The sequence below is a fragment of the Sylvia atricapilla genome, chromosome 15, assembly GCF_009819655.1.
Source record: "Sylvia atricapilla isolate bSylAtr1 chromosome 15, bSylAtr1.pri, whole genome shotgun sequence".
NCBI lineage: Eukaryota > Metazoa > Chordata > Aves > Passeriformes > Sylviidae > Sylvia > Sylvia atricapilla.
This window is the reverse complement of record NC_089154.1, coordinates 3,606,218-3,626,511: the sequence shown is the minus strand read 5'-3', so window position 1 is coordinate 3,626,511 and position 20,294 is coordinate 3,606,218. Positions and strand designations below refer to the sequence as shown.

The 20,294-nt window shown below is 40.8% G+C and overlaps 1 protein-coding gene across 1 annotated transcript in view; it reads left to right on the top strand.

The window, feature by feature from the left end:
- MAD1L1 (mitotic arrest deficient 1 like 1) overlaps positions 1-20,294 on the top strand; it is a 355,712-nt gene that overhangs the window by 10,901 nt on the left and 324,517 nt on the right. The gene's annotated exons all lie outside the window — the stretch shown is intronic.

Genomic DNA, 20,294 nt, shown 5'->3' with positions numbered 1-20,294 from the left:
ACTTGTGTTCCAGCTTGGGAAAGCTCCTTAATTTTCTCAGTGTTTTCTGTTTAATGAGGATAACAAACTTTTTCCAGAGGCTGCTGGTAGGTAGCGTGCTTGAGGTTCTCTCCTGCATCTGCTGAGGATCCATACATTTAGATGGAGATGGAATTATGCTGAGTCTCCTATGGTAAGGTATGGACAGAAATTGTAGGAATCCTTCTCACAAAACCTTTTGGAGTAAAAGCTTTTTACTTACCTCAAGCTGTTAAAGGTTTAACGAGGTAATTTCACAGTGGGAGAGAAATGGAACCAAGTGATTCTGCCTGTTGAAGTCTAATAACTCCTTCATTTAAAATCAGAATATTCACTGTGAAGTGCTGGTTTTGTGATTGGGCCATATTGTTTAGTGCTATTAATGGCACCTTCTACAGAAAGGGGAATTGCTCTTGAGAAAGATCATCTTTTCATGCAGTTGGAGCAAGTGGGACTAGATGATTTCCCCCTCCCTCCCTTATTGTTCTTTTTCTTTTTTTTTTTTTTTTTCTTGCTCAGACTTCTTACAGTGTGAATTACATTAATTTTTGGTGAGAGTGATGAAGGTGGTAAGATGATTGTTCTGGTTTGGATCCTGGAGAATGCTGTTGGTGAAAGTTTGAGAAGAGTTAATTGCTCATCTCATAGTAGAAAAGAAACAGGAACAAGCTGGCTGATTGTCCCAAAGAGCCAGAGCAATGTTCTGTTTGCTAATAACTAGATAAGAAAGGGAAAAGGGGATAAATTAGGATTTCTCATCTTTTCTTATCTTTATTGGTACAGAGGATGTAAAGGAAGTGCATGCAGTGTGTGGCGTTTTAGGAGAGGAGGATTTTTCATTTCCTCCAGCACTTCCACAGGGCTTGTTCAGTGTCTGCTCTCAGTGGTTTCTGTTCACTGATTGCCTGCTCCCAGCAGGCTTTTTGTCAGATTGGCTTATGATCAACCCTTGCAGTGTAATTTTATGTAATAATACTTGGGAAGGAGGTGCAGCTTTCAGGAGTGTGGTGGTAATCCAGCTGTTTCTAGTACTGGTCTCTTTTTGCTGACAATGGAAGAGTGTTTATAATGCTTCACCTTGTGGGGGGAAAACAAGTTCATTAACAGTTGACTCTGGCTAATCTTATGTTTGCTTGTTCTGGATTGCAGTTGTAAGCTCCTGGGCTTTTCTCTCTTCATAAACAGTGGAAACAAAGACAGCTGTAGCTCTATAGCAAAATATCCCTGTGCTGTACAGTAGCTAGATAATAAAATAGGACTCATCATATGTGTTATATATGGTTCATCTGTACACATTATAAATCTGTGTCATCTTTCTTGTGTTCCATTATATGTTCTTTGGATTTCTTGAGCTTCTTACTGCTTACCTTGCAGTATAGTTGGCTCTGGTTTTTATTTGATCTAGGTGTGTTTTTTGTGTGTGTTACTGTTATGCTGCCAGAGGTTTTCATACATTTGTCATGTGTTGCTCTGACTTGATATTTCTGCTGTAGAATTGGTTTCAGCTCTAAAGGGGGAAAATCCACAGAATGTTAAATTCTTGCTCTGTGAGAAGTCTTATTTTTTTTTGCATGCACTGTCCTATAGAAGGATATTTATACACAGCTTTTTTAGAACTGTTATTAGGAAAGGGTTGTGTTGAGAAAACAAGTTTCTTATATTCTGTCTCTCCAGGATGTGCTGATGTAGTTTTTATTTCTTCAGGATCCAGTATTTGAGTAATTGAGTTGTTGACCATCTTCACTGGTTGACCATCTTCACTGACAAACCATGTTAATTGCTCAGTTGCTTTTTCAGCGCTGGACTTTTAGCTTAGAGATATTTTCCAGGCAGCTCCTCTACTGCCGTTGAACAATTAATCTGTTTTAACAGAAGAATACTTGGGGGAAGTTTCGGGTGACAAAGCACAGAACTCCCACGAGATGGCGCCCGCTCTCCTGCCGGGGAAGGAACGGGCTCTCTCCAGGCTGGGATTCAGCCGGAGTGAATCCATCAGCCTCGGGAAAACTCGTCACTGCTGCCGGCAGAACTTTTAAATTCTCTCCAGTGCTGCCTGCATGCAGTCACTGTCTCCTTGCCCAATACTCCGGGCTGTGACTTGGTCTGAAAATTATTTGTGCAGATTTCTCTAATGGAACATGAAACAGTGTTTTTTCTAACTGAGTTTGTAAGCTTCATGTTTACACCAAGTATTCTTAATTTTTTCTTGTTTAATAGGAGTTCTTCACAGCCTGGTTCTTTTCTCCCCATCCCAAGCCTTAGAATTGCATTCTCAGAGCAGCGCTGTAACTGTTCTGCCTTTCCCTCCTGCAGCATGTGGAGGATGCCCAAATAAAAAATGAGGGTGCTTGTACAGTGAGCTGTTAATCTAAATAAGCCTGTTTTGCTGCTGTTTGTCTGTGTTGGGTTGATATTGTTTTTGTCCTCTTGTGAATTAGGCAAGTGATTTGCTACCCGTAAATAAATAAACCCTGGAGTACTGAGTGATGCAAAAAGATGTGCATCAGGTATTTGTTAAAGGTGAGGCAGTAACTCAGATACTGAAGGTACTGGTAGCCACTGATAGCAGCTGACAAGGTTTAATGCTAAATTTGTCTTTGTGTTATTCCATAAGTGGCAGAAGATTGCAAGTTTTTTGAAAGGTTGGAGTTTGGCTGAAGCGTTGTCCAGGTGGGTGAAGGCTGCCAGATGGGCCACAGACAACAACTTCAGAGATGTTTTAGTCCAAGCTTTTTTCCTTTTTTGAGGTAATTAATAGTTATGTGTGATATAGGGTTTGTTTTTGTTTGTTTCTTATTTTGCTTGGTTTGTTTTTTTGTTTTTTTGTTTTCTTAATGGAAGTGATGGGTATAAAGTTTTAACAGATTCACCTGCTGGGCTCAAAGAACTTTGTATACACAGCAGAATAATTTTATGTTGATGATGAATTATATTGATCATGGCCTATTTAAGTCAGTCTTTCTTTTTGGAGCACAGTTTTCTGTTGCCAGTGGTACTGTCAGCTCAGGCTTGGTGTTCACATGTGGGGGAAAAACGAAAGATTTTGTTCACACAACTCTCCAGAATCATTCCAGTTTTTTCCACAGTGAAGACTTCAGCTGTCTTTTTCTGAAGGGCCATGGAATACGGTGTGGAAACTAGAGGTAAGGCTGATGTGTCAGAGAGCAGTGTGCTTGGAGTCTTGTGTGGAGCTCAGGGACCCTGGTCATGGGCCTGGGTGTTCTGAGTCGTGTCCCACTGCGGTTCTGGTGTGAGGCAGGTCTTGGCCCCCCGTGCCAGAGACACCTGGGGCTCGCTGAGTCTGAGCCCTCCAGGGGGAATGCAGGTACCTGCAGCACTGAGATCCCTGTGGCTGGCTGTGGAGCTCGCTGGCCAGGACACGCCTGCCAAGGGAAGTGCACGTTTGGCAGGAATTTGGGCAGTGCTCAGGGACTGTTTTCCCTTGGTGGAGCTGCCAGCTGCAGACAGCAGACACTGATCTGCTGACCTGTCGCCTCGAGCCAAAGAAGTAAACCTGGGAATGCTGACCTGGTTTTCTTTCTGAAACATCTGTGTGCTGGCGGGCTGACAAATCTTGGGGACTAACTTCCTGCAGTGTCTGAGACCAATTAAGAAGAGGAGATAGTGTGAATGTGTATGCATTTCCTCTCTAAGAAAGGGTTTAATTAAGTGGCAAGCATCTCTATTTAGTACAGTGGTTTGCACAGTTGTAATTCATAATTACCCAGGTGCTACACTCAGTACGGGAAGTCCTTCTATGCACATTCTGCTTTTGGAGCTGGGGGAAGGGAGGAGAGAGGGAGGAAAAGGGGAATCGGATTTCTTGATTCTGCATTTAGTGGTGGATTAGTGCTCTTTTTTTTCAGTGAATAGAAGAAAAAGGAGAATATTTGAGTTCTCTACTTTCCTTTTTGAATCTTGATTAACTATGCTTAGCTACTCTCTTCTATCCAAGGCATTGAATATCTTTGCAGTAGTGTATGAAGCTCATAATCTTTTCCTTTCTCACAAGGTAGTAATTTGTCTTTCTCTGAATGTCCATTATGAGTAAGTGGTTACTGGTTTAAAAAAAAAATCTGTTGACAGATATACAAAGTAGTGCATGTTGAAATAATCTGAATTACTCATGTTACTCTGGATACTTAATTAACTGCAACCAATCAAGACAAGACTGGGGGTTATTGTTGCTGGTTCCAGTAATGCCATAATTCTGGCATGATCATTCCATAGTGGAGCAAATATTTTATGGGATAGCCTATTGTAGCCCTGTGGTCTTTTGTCACCAAGCAAGAAATCAGTCTAATTAAAAGCATTTGGTGCTGGCTGCCCTCTGTAACTGTACTACTGCCCTGAACTACGGTGCTAATTTCTTTGTTGGAGGGTGAGGAGTTTGGTTTGTCTGGGTTGGCCACTGGTGGCCTCCAGCTCTAGAGCTTTGTCCCTAATTGGAGGAGAAAATTAGGATTAGCACAGTATGAGGATATTGAAGCTTCATGTTCTGTGTCTTCGTCTTTTCATAAATAGTTGTAATTTATGATCTGTGAACAGACTGAAATTTGCATGACTGCTGTTTACAAGATTCCCAGTGTAAAACAAACTGTCTCCTCACAGTGGGGATTCCCAGGGCACCCAGTAGGGAGATAAATGCTGCGTAGGGGGAACAAGTAATTAAAAACCACCACAAACAAGCACCAAAAACCAAAACAGCAATGAAGAACCACTGTGCTTGTTAGAGAAACTTCTATAGTTCTGAAGTCTCAGCTTACCTCATGGATGGATGACCTGCTGTTGTCCTGTACAGGCACAGTACCACATTTTACTGTTACTTTTTTGCCTTCTACTGAAGGTGAAGCAAAAAATGCTAAAGAATTGACTCTCTGGAGAGGGCCAATGTATGCAGGTTGCTAATATTTCCCCAAATCCCTCAGAATAGGGCTTTCTCCTGGCTTCTGCACAGGGACTGATATTGAGTGAATTTCCCTTGCATTGTTCTGCCAGGATTAGTTAGTCCCAGTTTAGAGCAGCTCTGCCATTCCTGTCCCACCTGGGGCTTCTGACTCCAGTGTCTGTCTTAAAATATTCTGTTCCTACCTGGTACCTTCTGATTCTGTGAATTCTGCAGCTGAGAGAGGTGTCCCTGCAGAGCCAAAAAAGCAATCTCGAATGGGAAACAGCAATCCCATTCCTGATCTGTTCCCTCGTCAGGTCTCCTGTGTTGGTGCATAAATAGTTGTGCTGTTCCAAAGCAGGGCAGGGGATGTGGCAATGAGCAGCCAGGGTTGGAAGGGATGATGAAGGTAATCATTGTGTTTATATAGAAATAAAAGTGACAGTGTGCAGTATTTGTAGGACTTAGCATGTGTGAAAGATGAAAGCACTGCCTCAGCAGTGTTTAACAGCTTCTTGAGGGGGAAGTTCCTGAACAGTTCCAAAGGGCGTCTTTGGCTTTAGAGTGAGGTAAAAGTTTAAAGAGAAAACTATTTGTGGTTGTCTTACACTAATTGTGCATGTGCTGAAGCCACCAGTTTTTACATAGAGAAGTCTTGGAGGAAGCTGTCACCTGTTGAATGTGACACGCAGCCTATGCTGGAGTATTGCTCTGAGCTCTTTTGTTCTTCATTATTCTGGTCTCTGATTTTAAAATATACATTATTCTTCACTTTCCATGCTGCCTTAGGTTTTAGCTTTCCATGACAGAACACTTACTGTGCCTCATGGGGAGAAAATGCTGCTTTTTAATCTCAAATTCTGAAGCTCCAGGCTTCAGAGCAGTCAGATGCAGTTGGGGAGATTTCAGTCCATGTTTAGGTGTTGGGAATGATGCATTTAAATGTAATGCTTGGAAATGCGATGTCAAATCTGTGCTTTAACAGAGTTTAGTTTTCTCCCATTCTCTTGGGGTTTATCCACTTAGTTTTAACAAAGCAACCACATTTCATAGATACCTCTAAGTGTTGTAGGTCTGTATTTTACGGTTCTGCACTGAAATTCTGCACTGAATTCTGGCAAAACTTCCTGCCAGACTTTCCTATCTGATATTAATTTTCTCCAAAGAATGCTGTACTTATCTGTGATGTTCAAAAATATTAGTGTTCTTTCTCCTTTGCCATTAAAGCTTTTATTTCCATTTGAATATATCAGAGTAATAACTCTGGAGGCTAAAGGAGAGATAGGAAGAGTATAAAATAAAACAGATGAGCACCTGACATTGAGGCAGAGCAAGGCTGTAATGTATAATCAGATAATCAGAGTGAGAAGTAAGCAAGCTCAGATCAAAAATATATCTGTCCTTGCTTTGCATTTCAAAGCTCTGGGAGCAGTTCAAGAGATTGTCTTCCCAGGATCACAGATCTGGCATTCTGGAGACAGAGAAAGCTTCTAAGCAGTAGCTTAGCTCACTGTCCATCTTTGGTGAAGAAGGATTTGAGGAACTTCAGTAGTTTGAGTACAAGAACTGTGTGGAGAGGAATTTAGAAATGTGTGCTGGTGTTGTCTGCTCCATGGCAAGGTTTTCGTTTGCCGTGGGGGGGCTCACCAGTCAGACACTTCATTTTGAGCTGCTGCTGTATTTCTTGCCAGTATTGTTTGATACTGTTGGAAAACATTTGGGTAGGAGTTGCTTGACTCCTTGCAGCATGTAGTGACCCATGTTATGTGTAAATGGCTTGAACTCTGCTGCTCACTCTGCTGTGAAGGAGACGCTTTCTAAAATACAGACACTTATAAAGAGCCACTTTCATTGCATTACGCAGCTCTGTTTGCCTTAAAGTGAAATTATCATTTAAATAGCAGAGACTAATCAGCAAGGGGATGGTTTGCTCCTGTCAGACAGCTCAAATGCTTGTGCTTGATTTTTATTCAGCCTATCATTTGATGGTTTCCAAAAACCCAATAACCACTATAATCTCCAGCTCAGTTTTAATTTTACCTTTCCATTTCCATTTTAGCATCTTTCAGTATTTCAGCACTAAATTTTGAGCTGGGGCTGTCGACGTGCTCTGCCTCCCCTCTCCCTCAGATGTGCAGTGCATTATCCTTCACTTACCCTAAAGTTTTGCTTTTGCAGGGAAACTTTTAAACAAAAATGCACATCCCGTGCATGCATATTGGGATGGTTTTGCTGTAGCATAGCAATGTCTTTTTCAAAGCTCTTCTCTAAATGCAGAGGCCTTTTTTGAACAGAAGCAGAACAAAATGCTTCAGTAAGGATTCAAACTCATGTATGCTGCTCCCCTGTACTCCTGGGCATGGCCTTTAGCTACAGGGGCAAGGAATCTCCCTTCTTCATTGGATCAAGGAATACCAAGATGGATTGTGCCTGACTGATGTAACAGCTTTCTTTGTCTAGAGAATCGATTATCCTATCAAATAAATCACAAATCTTATTTCTTCCAACTTCACTAAAACAAGAACTGCTTGGGAAAGCATAAACCATGGGGGAGAAGATGGAAATTAATAGAAGAATTGTAGGATGTATAAGAATTGTTTAGGCAGAGATAGATTCAGTATTGTTGAAAGAAAATGCAAGGATAAGTAGAATTCCTCAAAGATTAGCCTTAGGATCTGCTTTATTTAGTATTTCTATTAATGGTTTTTGGTGCAAAAATTTGGTGTGTGCTGATAAAACTTGGCTAATGATGCCAAGTTCAGAGGATTCATAAATACACAAAAGCTGGATATGCAGAACTGAATGACCCTAAGGATTAGAGTGCAGAAATGGGACAAAATTCAATGAAACAAAGCACAGTGCTCCATGGAATTGGGAGCTGAATGCAAACTTCTTTTGGAAAATGTAGCACAGGCAGTGGAAAGGACCAGAAGGGCTGTGTGCTTGTTACAATGACTGTTCATTCTCACACAGGGGATGCAGCAGGAGAAGAATTGCCATGGAGGTGAAAGTGTTCAGGTGGCCTGGGAGATGCTTCTCTGGGCTCTGGTCACCCAGTGTGGAGGAAGATAATGTGGGATGCAGAAAGTGGCTGCTGGAAGGAGCCTGGCAGCCCACTGAGTGTGGGATGGAACAGCCTCTGGCAGGCTCTGGTGGGAGATGTAATTGCTGCCAGGAAATTCATGGATGGAAGGGAAGAGAAGGAAGGGGGATCCATGCTGGTGAGAAAAGGAGCCAGTTATCCTTAAGACTTTCACTGGCATTTAAATCAAATTGTTGTAACCCTGCCATGAATGCAGTTACAAGGAGGTTGTTACTTTTAGAAAAGACTAAAGTTCTGAATGCAGCTTCCAGTGGAGTCAAAGGTATCCAAATTACTGCTCCACAGGGTTATGGAAGAGATGAGTTCCTAGTAGCAAAGGACTAGACAGGATCTAAACTAGAAGGTTCTTTTCAGTCCCACTTTAATTTGAGTGTATACATGCCAATCTGTAAACAAGGTGATGTACTGAGGAATAGGAAGAGGGGACAGTACATTTTAGTTTGGAATTGCTTTATTTAATACCAGGGTTCGGAAAACTCAAAGTGAGTAAGAGGGAGTGGGTGTTAGTGAGTAAAAGCAGATCATGTCCATTTTTCTGCCCATGCAGAACAAAACCTGTGGACAGGGACATGAAGTGTGAGAGCAGCTGACCTTTGTTCATGTTGAGAAATAAGCAGTTTGCTGAAAAATGCACTGAACTATTAAGAAGAGCTTATCTGTCAGTGCTGATAAGAGCAAAATATGATTTGTATCGTCCGAGAAGCTTTTCTGAGTGTGTTTGGTGCAGGTTATCTTGATGGTGTTTTGAGAATGACTCACTCCTGGGTAGTGCTTAACCTCATCAGCGCCTAGAGCACGGATTCCTGCTTCTGAGGCTAGCTGGGAGAGAGCTGCTTTAATCATCTGTCTTGGGTTTGTCATCAGGGCAGTGAGGAGTTCTGTGTGCTGGATCGGCCAGGAAGGGTCTAATTTTCAGTTTTAATTGTACCTAACAGCCAGCATAGCAACATCAACGTGGGGCAGGAGGAAATTGGAAATGAATGGACATTACAGTACTTCAGTTTTTTAGAATTCTTAAAGTGCACCTGCTCTGACAAGCTTGCTTCACATGCCCTGTGAAGATATTATGTAAGCTTTGTCCTGAAGCTCCAATCTGCCCTCCCTTGGGAGTGCTTTCCCAGTGAATATTTTTGATGAAAGCTTATCTTCACCTGGGTTATATTTTATGTTCCCTTTCCTCATCAGCTACTTTATTAAAGGGCATATTCTTGCAAATATACCTTTGTCCATGCTTTGCTTGGAGAGAGAAAAAATCATGTGTCTTTGAGTAGCAAAAGCACAGCACAATATTTTCAAACATTTCTTAAAGGGCACGGTGAACTTGAAATGTTAGTGAGTTAAAAGATTAATGTGATAAGTGCCTCAAGGTTCTCTTGAACTAGTTGTGATTATGTAAGTGTTGTTTGTTATTTTAAAATAACTCATAGCATGGAAATTGGCATGGTGGATTGGATTATTTACTCATCCATTTCTGGTCAGTGTCAATGTTATCTTGGCTAGATAGAAAAATCCAGAGTAACATGCAAGACCTGAAGCAGATATTTTTTTTTAGGATGAAAGTTTGTTAACTGTAATCAGTATGAATTTTAAATAAGCATAAAGATTTTTAGTTGGTGCCCTCCATCCTTTTTAAAAAGTAACGACTCTTGCAGTCTGGACCTATTATGTGTTATGTGCATAGAGTAAATAGGAAAATGTTTTGCTTCCAGCTATAATCTTTCTTATTTGAAACAATATTCAACAAAGTTGTAAGGTATTAGAAGTGAACTTCCTAAATTGTTGCTGTTTATACAAATGATGCCTTTTTCTGTTTGAGACAAAATGAAAAGTGTTTTTTGTCTTAACCTACAAAACCCACAGCCTGAAGTGAGCTGCCTGAATGAGAGCAAACACTGCACAGGGCTGGCAAGAGCACTGGGGCTTGAATAAGTGGAAAGATTCTCATTTTGGAAGCAAAGATGGGAGGTGTTGGGGGCTGACTGTGTCCCTGTGTTTAGGGAAGACTCAGAATCTGTGTCTGGGGGTTGTTTTCAAAGAGCTGACCTGCATAACTGAAATAAGAGCTCAGGGCTCCTGCTTTCCAATGCAGCTCTCAGTGGGGATAGAGCAGCTTGTAGGAAATGGAGCCAGGCCTGCTCAGCAGAAAGGAGATAAAAGATGCCAACTCTCCCACTTAGGCAAGGCAGGTAAGAGGTGGAGGTGCATGGGACCTTCTCTCCCTCCCTTCCACTGGTGTACCATTGTGGGAGTGCACTGGCAGACTTACTTTCTCACCTACATGTTCTGCATGTATTTTGGTTGTCACCTTGCAGCAAAATGTTTCTTTCTAATGAAGTCACACCCTGCAGAATGGTGTTCTTGCAAGAGCAGGATCCATTCTGAACAGTGTGGTAGAAACCTCTGCAGCACTGAACTTTTGTTGCCTCTTGCTTAAGTAGGAGCAGATCTGTCACAGAGCCTAACCTTCCAACACAGGCAGAGTTTTAGCTTTTCTAGAAATGTATTGATTCAGATTTTGAGCATCTATTCTCTGCTTTTTTAGTACCTCTTGGACTCAATCCTTACTCACTCCCTTTCTCTGCATTATTCTCAATTCTCTTGTCAGCAGACTTAACAATTTCTGTGTCTCCGCAGGGAGTAATGGGCAGCTATTGCAAGAACCATTTTCTGGCACAAGTTGTTCTTGTTGTAATTGCTTTTGAATTCTTATTACTTGTTTAAACTGTCTTCCAGAGATACTCTGATATGAGCAGTGTAGTAAAAGGGAAGATAAATCTTTTGAGTAGGAAGAAATATGAAATTTTGGATTTATTTGAGTTATTCCCTGCTGACCAAGTTGATTTATTTTCTGTTTTAATGAAACAGTCATCCTCTTGCTGTGATACACATCAAGCTCTTCAGTGATAGCTTGAAATCCTGCTAACTTTTCTGAGGAGGGCAGAAATGGGGTATCTGGCTTTGACTGAGAATATGTTCAGTATCTGTATCTTCAGCTGGAAAAGTCAGCTGTTCATCCAGTAAACTGGGACAGCTTTGGGGAATACTTCACAGCTCTGCTCTTGGCTCCATTAGAAGATGATGCTTTAACCTAGTTATGAGTTTTTTTGTAGTCAGTTTTGCTACTGTGTTTGCAAATGACATTTGACTCGGTGCTCTTTGTAATCCCAGAGATAAGGCTTTGTGGCTTCAGGTGGTTTTGTGCAAGTGCAGCAGCCAAGGTTGATGGCATCGAGCCTACTTTGTGACAAGCCTTTCATTTAGGCTCGATGGTTTGCAGTGTGACTTTGGCAAAGGCATCACCTGCCTTCTGGAGAGCTGGCCCACTTGTCAAGGTCACACAACACCTTTTGGCTCACCTGTCTGCAAATACCTGGCAAGGGGAAATGCAATTGGCACTTTGTAATAAGTGATATATTTGCTAGGCTGGTGGAGAGGAAGAGTGAAAAAATGCTCTGAATTATTTTGGTTTTTTTCTAATTGAGTAGACATAGATCTTGGACATGCACATGCTCCTGCCTGGATGGCTTGTGACAGCTGCTAAAGATAAACATGATCTTTCTCAATGTCATTTGGCTATAGTTAGATAGTTAAAATAGCTTTTTCTTTTCCAGAAATATCTGTCTGGGTTTTGTATTCTGTTCTTTTCAGTGATGGTTTGTCCAGGTCAGCACATTTTCACAGATTTGTGGAATACCAGGTTGGAAGGGATCTCAAGGTTCAGCCTTTCCTGACAAAAGCCTGGTTTGGACGAGATAGCCCAGCACTGGGTCGAGCAGAACCTTAAAAGTGTCCAATGCTGGAGGGAAGTTTAGGTAAACCCTTAACCAATATACATAATAAAAACCTCAACCAGAATGTCTGAATCTACAGCACAGCTGAGTGTTTACCAGAAGTGACTTTCATACTCTGGTATCCATGCAATGTTAATAATTGTTAGTGATATCTGATACACAATGTTAAAAGAATTGTATTTTTGTGTCTAAGGTTGTAAGGACTACAGAATAAATATTTGACCCATCAGAATTCAAGCATCAGAAAGGACAGTTACCAAAGTTTTAACATCTGTATCAGTCCGTGGCTTTTGTCAGGGAGAAAGGGATGCTTTTGGTGTTAAGTTAGGATTCAGTTCTGTGGTGTGACTAAATCATTGCATGGGATTTGATGGAACCATATCTGGCAAGAATCTTGCTGACAGCCTCAAGTTTGTACGTGGGTTTTTATAGTTTAAAGGAGCTGTCTCTCACTCGGTTGTTTCTTATAATTTTCTGTGCTTAGTAATTTGGAATTGTTAGGTTTGTATATGCTGTCCCCTGCATTTTCCCTCCTTGCTGTGCCAGGGGAGTGGGAACTTGGCTGAAACAAGGAGGAAATAAGCACCTTCTCCTCCTCCACACGCTGCTGCGTTTGTCAGAGGCAGCTCAAGGGCTCAGGTTGTCCTGCTGTTGTGGAGGAGCTGCAGTTCTCTTCTGTCTGAACAATAAGCTTTGTATCTGTTTGTACAGTAATGAACTGCTTTTGTTTCCTTCAGGAACCTGCTCTGCTGTCTGGAGCGTTTCCATTTACAGACAACCCTTGCCAAATTAATTTTATTTAATTATCTCCCAGGGCTAAGCTTGAATACATTTTGTGTTAAATTCACCGTTTCTCCCTCTTCTGAACGAAATGGACTTAATATCCTTGTTAAAATCTGATTAAAACTAAAATTGAGTTTTTTGAAGTCTGATTATCCCATGAAATGGAATTTTTAAACCTAATTATGAATGGATTTGCATACATTCTTAGCACCATTGAAAAGAAAGTTGAAATAAATTTATTAATGAAATCTTCCTCTGCTGTCTCTTTGGGCCATGGTGATTGCTGGAGAGTGAGAGAGAAGGAAGGAAGTCGAGAATGAAAACTCCCCCTCTTTTGAAATGTACCCTCTCCCCTCCCAGTTAATTCCAGAGCTGTTTTGACCCTGTCTCATTTTTATTCCTCCCTGCCACACAGCCCAATTTAGGTAATTGACAGCCTTTCAGAGGGTAACTACACAGTCGAGCTGGTTTCATGTATTTAAAGCCTTTGTGCTTTCTGAAGGGAGGATGTAGTGGGCAACTTCTGTTTCCACTACTGTGTTCTTTCTCTGGTTCCTGAGGTAGCCCTGACACCTAATCAATAGGCATCTCTCGTTCCTCCTTACTGAGGAGCTGTATACTGGAGCCCTTCGTTTTGAGCCTGCTAAAAAATGGAATAGTTTGGCAGACTCTGGTGAATGTGCACATGGAAATTGGGATTTTTTATGTAGTTCCCTTGGTTTGCAGCAAAAAATTTCTTTATAGGATATGTTTGAATCTCTCAGTACAGTAATTGTGCCCATCCCTTCAGGATTTTGCCAGTTCTCTCTGGGAAAAGGTGTGCCAGTGAAGGATGTGTCTGCTGGGCTGGTGGTGCAGAGGGCAGCAGGATGCCTGTGCAGGGAGGTGTTGGTTTCATGTGGAAGCTCCTCCTTGTTGAACCTTTCTGTGTGTTTCTTGCACTGATTGAAGAGTCCATCTCCTTACATGAAAGGTACAACTTGAAGGTGTGACTTTTTCATTTGTCAGCCAGTCATCCTCCTTACCTAGACTTACAAAAAGCTCTTTGCCTGTTTAAGCATTAGTTACAAAATTTTTAATGGTGTCTTCTCTCTGTCATGTGCTGTGTGCAGATTTTTTTTCTTGTTAGAAAATACAGTAAATGTGGTAGAAAAAAGTTGTTTTGGCAGTTCAAGAAATCCTGGTCTTGATACAGATCCTGCAAAGAGTAAATGCTCAGCATGTGGTCAAGTGTTCTGTAAGCATTTGCATTTGCAAAGTTGCTTTCAAGTACGGAGGGTCTTGTTTTCCATATGCCTTTGTGCTTTCATTTTAATCCTGTCTTTGCACCGATTTAGTACTAAACGTAGTCCTACAAGAAATGTGGATTTCTGGCACTGTTTCTGCAGGGTGCTTCTGAAGTGGGGAGTTCTATGAGAGCTTTGGCTCAGCAGAGGAAGAGGAGTTGAGCTGAGATTTGAGAATATTTTTAGCTGACATGTGCTCAGGTTATAAACCACGATGTTTGAAATAAATTAAAATTTTTCTTGGTGATATAACAGGAAAACTTGAGAATTCAGACAAGCTTTGGAGGAAAGCAGCTGACTGAGGGAGCTCTGCACCAGCGACTTAAAATTATTTTGAGGTTTAATGGCTGCAGCTTTCCTTTGTGCTGTCTGAAACTGTTGTAGAAAGACAGGTTTAGCATCTCATGTACATAGTATTTACTGTATAAATGGGAGTCCCTTGCAGTATCTTCCCAATCAAGTTCCAGTGAAATCCAAGGAGCTGGGAATATCTGATAGACCTTTTCCTCAATTGTGGAGCTGTTGTACAAAGCTGAAGTCAAACAAGCAGTGAGCAGAATCTGGAAGCTGAAGATCCCGGAGAAGCCAAGAGGAGATCTCCAGGAGGATGGATGTTTTGTAGACTTTGTGAAGGCTGTTTAATTCTTTTATTCTTGCCTGGTTGGTTCTCTAGCATCCATTTGCTAAAAAAGGAAAAGTAACTGGTTTGTGGGTAGTCCTGTATCATACAGCATGATGAAGCAAGGTCTTGAAGGTAAATGTGAATGAAAGGAAGGGTGTGGAAGTGGTGTGAAAAAAGGGTGTTTGTTTCTTTTAGCAGAGAGAAGAGGCTCTTCTGTGGACACATTTTAAAATTTGCCAGTGTTTATCATCTGATCTTATTAGTGCCTCCCCCAGCAGCTTCAGGCATTGAAAGTGTTCAAAGCTCCATGATAGCAGCAAGCCAAGATGATGTCCAAGTGCTTGTGACACCAGTGCAGTCCTTATCCAAATCCCAGTCCTGGGAGCCGTGGCAGACACAGGGAAGCCACAGTTGCTTTTGGCTGCTCTGAACCCTGTGCTGGATGCAGGTACCTCAGCTGAGTGAGGGTTTTTGAGAGCAAGCTGGCAAAAGAAGAGTAATTGTTGAAATGCCACTGTTTACATCTGTAATTCAATTACACTTGAGCAATTCCACTTTCTGTGAACAAGTCTTAAAGTCTGCTTCTGTCTCCTTCTGCCATGAATTATTCATTCCTTATGTATGAGGGTGATTGGGGTTGGCTTTCACGGGCAGGTTTATTATGCCCATTTAGCTCCAACTGCTTTGGCATGCTCCAAGCCTCAGTTATTTTCCCAGCGTTTGTTCTTAGCATTCATTGTTCTTGATGTTAAAACTTTTGGACTACGTAATTCAGCTCTGGTTTTGGGAATGAGAGTCTGAGGGGATGGAGAGTGTTGGTTTCTTTCTTTTGATTTTCTTTGCAGCAAGCATAGGGAGAGCTTTTTATTTAAATCTGTGCTAATTGCCAAGTCTGAGGGTAACTGCTGTATTATCACCATGTGTCAAAGAACTTGGATGTGTGGCTTGGGAGCTTTGGATGTTAAGGAAATAAGGCAGAATTTCAAAACGAGGTGGGATTGATGTGCTGTGCCCTTCAGGGAGAGTGGTTCTGAGGGCTGGTGAGATTGGGGTATCAGAACACAGGGGTGCCACCACCTCTGCAGCAACAGTGACACTCTGGCTTCTTCTGTTCTGACAACTTGTATTGTCTGCTTTGTACTGGGACTGCAGCACTCAGGTCTTGGTGTGTCTCATGTTACTGATGCCTAGAGCTGATGTGCTAATGGGCTTCCATAAAACTTTCTATTTTAAATGTTATTTGTCCTTCACTTTGAATATTAAATTTTTAGAAACTTTAAAAAAAAAAAAAAGTATGAGAGAGAATTACTGCATTTGTTTAAAGTTCTGAAAGCTTTTTTTAGCTAAACAGTTCAAAGAGCGCATCTCACTAATCAGAGGAATATTTTTGTGTCCCCGGGGTGGTCACAGTGTTTTAATTGGAACTCAGGCTTCTTTGAAGTCCTTTTTAATCCTCCCTGAGCTGGGGGAGAGGGTTTGAAGACAGCGCTGTAAATCTGAAATTTCTTTGGTTTATTTACATGTGTCTGGGGACGTGTGTAATTCGTTTTCCTGGATGAAGCCCGTGGACAGCTGAGTGGGAAATGTGCTTCCTGAAGTGGGGAGGCCTGAGCCAAAGGTGGGGGTTCTGCACACTGAGCTCACGTGCTCCTGGATTTGTTAAAACCAGAAACTGAGCAACAGGCTCTGAATGGGAAATGAACTTGGTGGGAAACGATGTGGTAGCTAAATATGAGGCTAGGCTAAGCAAAAAGCTGGGATTTAAACTCATGTTTTAGGATTAACTGATTAGTCTGGCTCACAAAAATGGTGTTGCATACTGATATTTGACTTTTACCAATTAGGAAAGAAAAGATTTAGGAGACAGTGCTTATGATTGATAGCTTTAATCATCTGTTAAACAGTGTGGTGTTTCAGTTTTCCACATTGAACTAGAGATTTTTGAGTGTCCCTAATGATATTTCTTAGTGTTTGTGCCTCACTTTCTAAAATTCAGGCTTTGCTTTGGTCTGGTTTCCAGGGATATCCAGTCCTACCTCAGATGTTCCATGCACTTGATGTAACTACCACAAGCAGATCTTCAGTGGCAACTGATGCCTTTTTGCCATCTTAATACCAATGCCCTGTGACTGCTGACAGCACAAACATTTTCCTTAGGCATTGTCTAATTTTGTTGTTCTGCTATTGATTTTCATGATAAATATTATCATTTATCAGCTGTGTTTTCTGCACTTCAGTAAGGCTTTTAACCTCTCACATTTGCTGAAGCTTGGATGTTTTATGTTCCGTTTCTGGCAGAGCTGAGACATAATCTTTTACTGAATTTGGGGAGGTTTTAATTAATAAAAGCAACAGGCTTAGCCTCAATTTTCAATCTGAATTCCAGCTGAACATACAAGCAGTACGCTTTTCATTCTTTCTAAAATTGTTACCATAAATTTACCTGCAAGTGTTATGGTATTAATATTAAAAACCCAGCTAAAATAACTTTTTACTGTAGCTTAAAGTTGCATTTTAAAGTGGCCATTCCTGCCATGAGATTGAATAGGTATGTGATTGTAATCAGAAGTAAATAAGAATAATATATGGGATGTCAAATCACTTTATATAAAAGCAACTGAAAATATGGTTTAGACTCTCCCAAGGACCTGCCTCCAGCCATTATTGTTATTATTTCCTTTTGCTCAAGGTTAGGGGCTTTGTTTTACTGCTGGCTAATATTTTCAGCTGATAAGAGTCTGGGTAAACAACGGGATCAATAAAGATGTTGAAAACAATGCAAGGACTTAGGTAAATTAATATTCTGCAAGGATTATCTCAGACAGGTGTCGAAAGAACAAGGCCATCAATTCAGTGCAATCTGTAAAATAGTCAAATGTACATAAATTGTCAGTAGCCAGCCTTGGCTGCAGCAGGAGCTCTCCTGTCAGACAGGAGCCCTGGCTATCTGCAAAAATGATGGCTCTGTGTTGGTAATTTCCCTGGGGGTAGAAGTTATGCCAGAAGGGCACGTTGGTTTTTAGGTTTTGGAGAATTTTTGTGTCTTCTCCCTGCGTCCTACTCCTCTTTCCTTGAGAAGAAGCTGATGATGTCCATTTCTAGGCTCCTCAAATGTCTTGAGCGTGACCTTGCAGAATGGAACCAGCAGGAGTTTGATAAAATTATCTGTTTATTTGTGTAGATATTCTTGCCTGATTTGAGCTAAGGAGTTAAGTATTTTTATTTTGGATCCTTCTGTTGTAACCAGCCCTCCCTGCCAGCCCTTTGCTTGGTGAGGATCAAAGTTCTGAATGAGCTTTTATTCATTGACATGGAAGTTAGAAAGAGAGGCTTCTGCCTGATCTTCTGGAAATTTCATTTATTGCCTTGATTTTTCAGCTGTCAGGTTTCTTTCCCAGTTTTGTATAATGCTGATAATTGGCCTGGAATGGTTTTCAGGGTTTCTAATGCCCACTGTTGAATGATATCTCTGAAAGATACAACATCTGTCTGTCTGGAGTTTGTTTCCAATGAACATATCTTTGTATTTCAGTCTAGTTTTCAGATATTTTTTGTATATTGCTTTTTACAACCATCCAAATGCCTTGAAAGTCTAAGGATTCTAACCCATAGGAGTTGGTAATTGGTATTCTGCTGTCATTCTGTTCTTTAGATTATTTTGATTTTCCCCACCTTCCTCTTGGCTCCCCTGTTCACACCATCCTCTCAGCCCAGCCTGAGATTGCCAAAATGATTGTTCCAACTCCAGTGACAGATAGAAACGATAGGAAAAACAACACTACTTCTGACTCCCTAAAAAGAATTTTTATTCTTTTAACGGCATTATTTTTCCTTTTAGCTTTTGCTTTTTTTCTCAAATTAAGTTTGTGATTAGGAAAAAATAGTTAAATTGTTTCATTTTGCTGCTGCTGCAGTAAAATGAAACATTACATTATTAAGTGTGTTTACATTTTGTGTTTGAAGTCCTAAAGGCAGTAGGTACAAAATTGTGTTCCACAATAATTTCCTTTCAACATCATCATTAATATATAATTACATTCACTAAATTGTGAATTGAGAAAATACATTTGCTTCTCTAATTGTGAAGATTGTCCTGGTATCTCTGTTAGTATAAGAGCAGTAACAGCCATTTTTAAAATCCTTTTTGATCATTTCCAGCTTCACTACTTCTCTGCTACTGCTGGTGAATACCTGAAAGGTGCTTTAGAAGTTTGTGTGGTTTTTTTCTCTTCAGTGTCTCATCTATTTGGTTTAAGACCTTAAGAGCTCTTTTTTTTCTTGTGTAGGAAAAACATAGGACAAAGAATTTGCACAGCTTTGCAGATGCAGATGTCTTGAGATGTATGTATTGCTGCCTTATAAATGGTTTCATTTTATGAAGGTCTCTCGATGACTCTGAAATTTTTGTTTCACCATGACTGCTGAGAGCTTTGAATTCTGTCATGTGATTGAGCATACAGTGGCAAACCCCAAAGCTGAGTATTTTTATCTTCCAGACCAGCAGTCTTGGTACTGCTGTGTGTGCATTCCCTCTGCTTGAGGTCTCTGAAAGCCTTTCACTGGTGTCAAAGTGGAAATTCCATTCCACTGTGCAATGTGTTTGTTACTTACCACGTTTCTGTGGATTGTTCTGTTTTTGCTCTTAGAGCAGTGGTAGGGATGAGAAAGAAGTCTGGACTGTTGAAATGTCTACCCAATGGTATGGCTAATTATTTTTTTCCAAAGTAAGGTAATCTTGTTGAGCCTGTACCTCTATCTTTAAAGTAAAAATGAAACTTGAACAATGTGTTGTTATGATGCCATAACTTCAGGAGCAAAAAAGCTTTCTTCATTAAAATCCAGAAGTTATTAACTGGAATCTGAGATAGTTTTCTTCCTTTTTTCCCCCCTCTTCAAATTATAGCTTGATTGGATTAATTGCTAATTTTGCAGTTGCTTCGAAGGAGATGTATCAATTGTCTTTAGAATTGTTAAGACACTTATAAACACTTGAAATGTTTTCTTACAAATAAGTTGTTCTTCTGCTTCAAGTGGTTAATGGGGACATTTGCTTTGGTAAAGAGCAATTGGATTTGTTGATTCTATCTGTACACAAATAAGAGTTCTCTAAATGAGAAGAACCTCGGAGGCTGAGATTGCTTATTGCTTTCACTCGCACTTCAGGTTTCCTCCATTTACTTTCTACATAAAATATTAAGCAGCCACTTTGTTGGAGAACCAGTCTCAGGTATACCTTAGTTTTGTGGGTTTGACAGCTCTTAACACCTTCATTTGAGTGAGTAAAGGTTTCTAACTGCTTCTCAAAGCATTTTAATCAAAGTGCTGCAAAGCACTAAACGTGTCCTAATTGCCTGGAAAAAATGAAGATTTGTTTTTGTGACTAACGTGTGTAGGAGATTCCATGTGGATTAGTTAATGTGGTCAGGAGTAGGGAAGGAGGATGTAGGCATGGGGATAGGAACAGACTTGGACTGGAGCTTGAAGGGGCTTTTGCTGCAGAAGTGCTGTTGTGAAAGTTAACTCTCAGAACTTCCAGGTCTGGACACCAGATTTTAGTGGCACTATTTTCCTCTAGTCTAGTGAAGGGGAGCTAAGGAGTCCTCCCAAGGAGGTGATGCATATATTGAGGAGAAAGGAATATTAAACAATTTATAGCTTCCTTGTAACAAACAAGGAGTTAATGGGACCAAATTCAGCTTAAGAACTCCGTGCTGTATCCTAGAAGTCTGTATGAGCTGTTGTGATTATTTGTTGAACTTTCTTGCAGGGCCGAGTCCTTCCAGGAACTAAGCTGCTTTTGGAC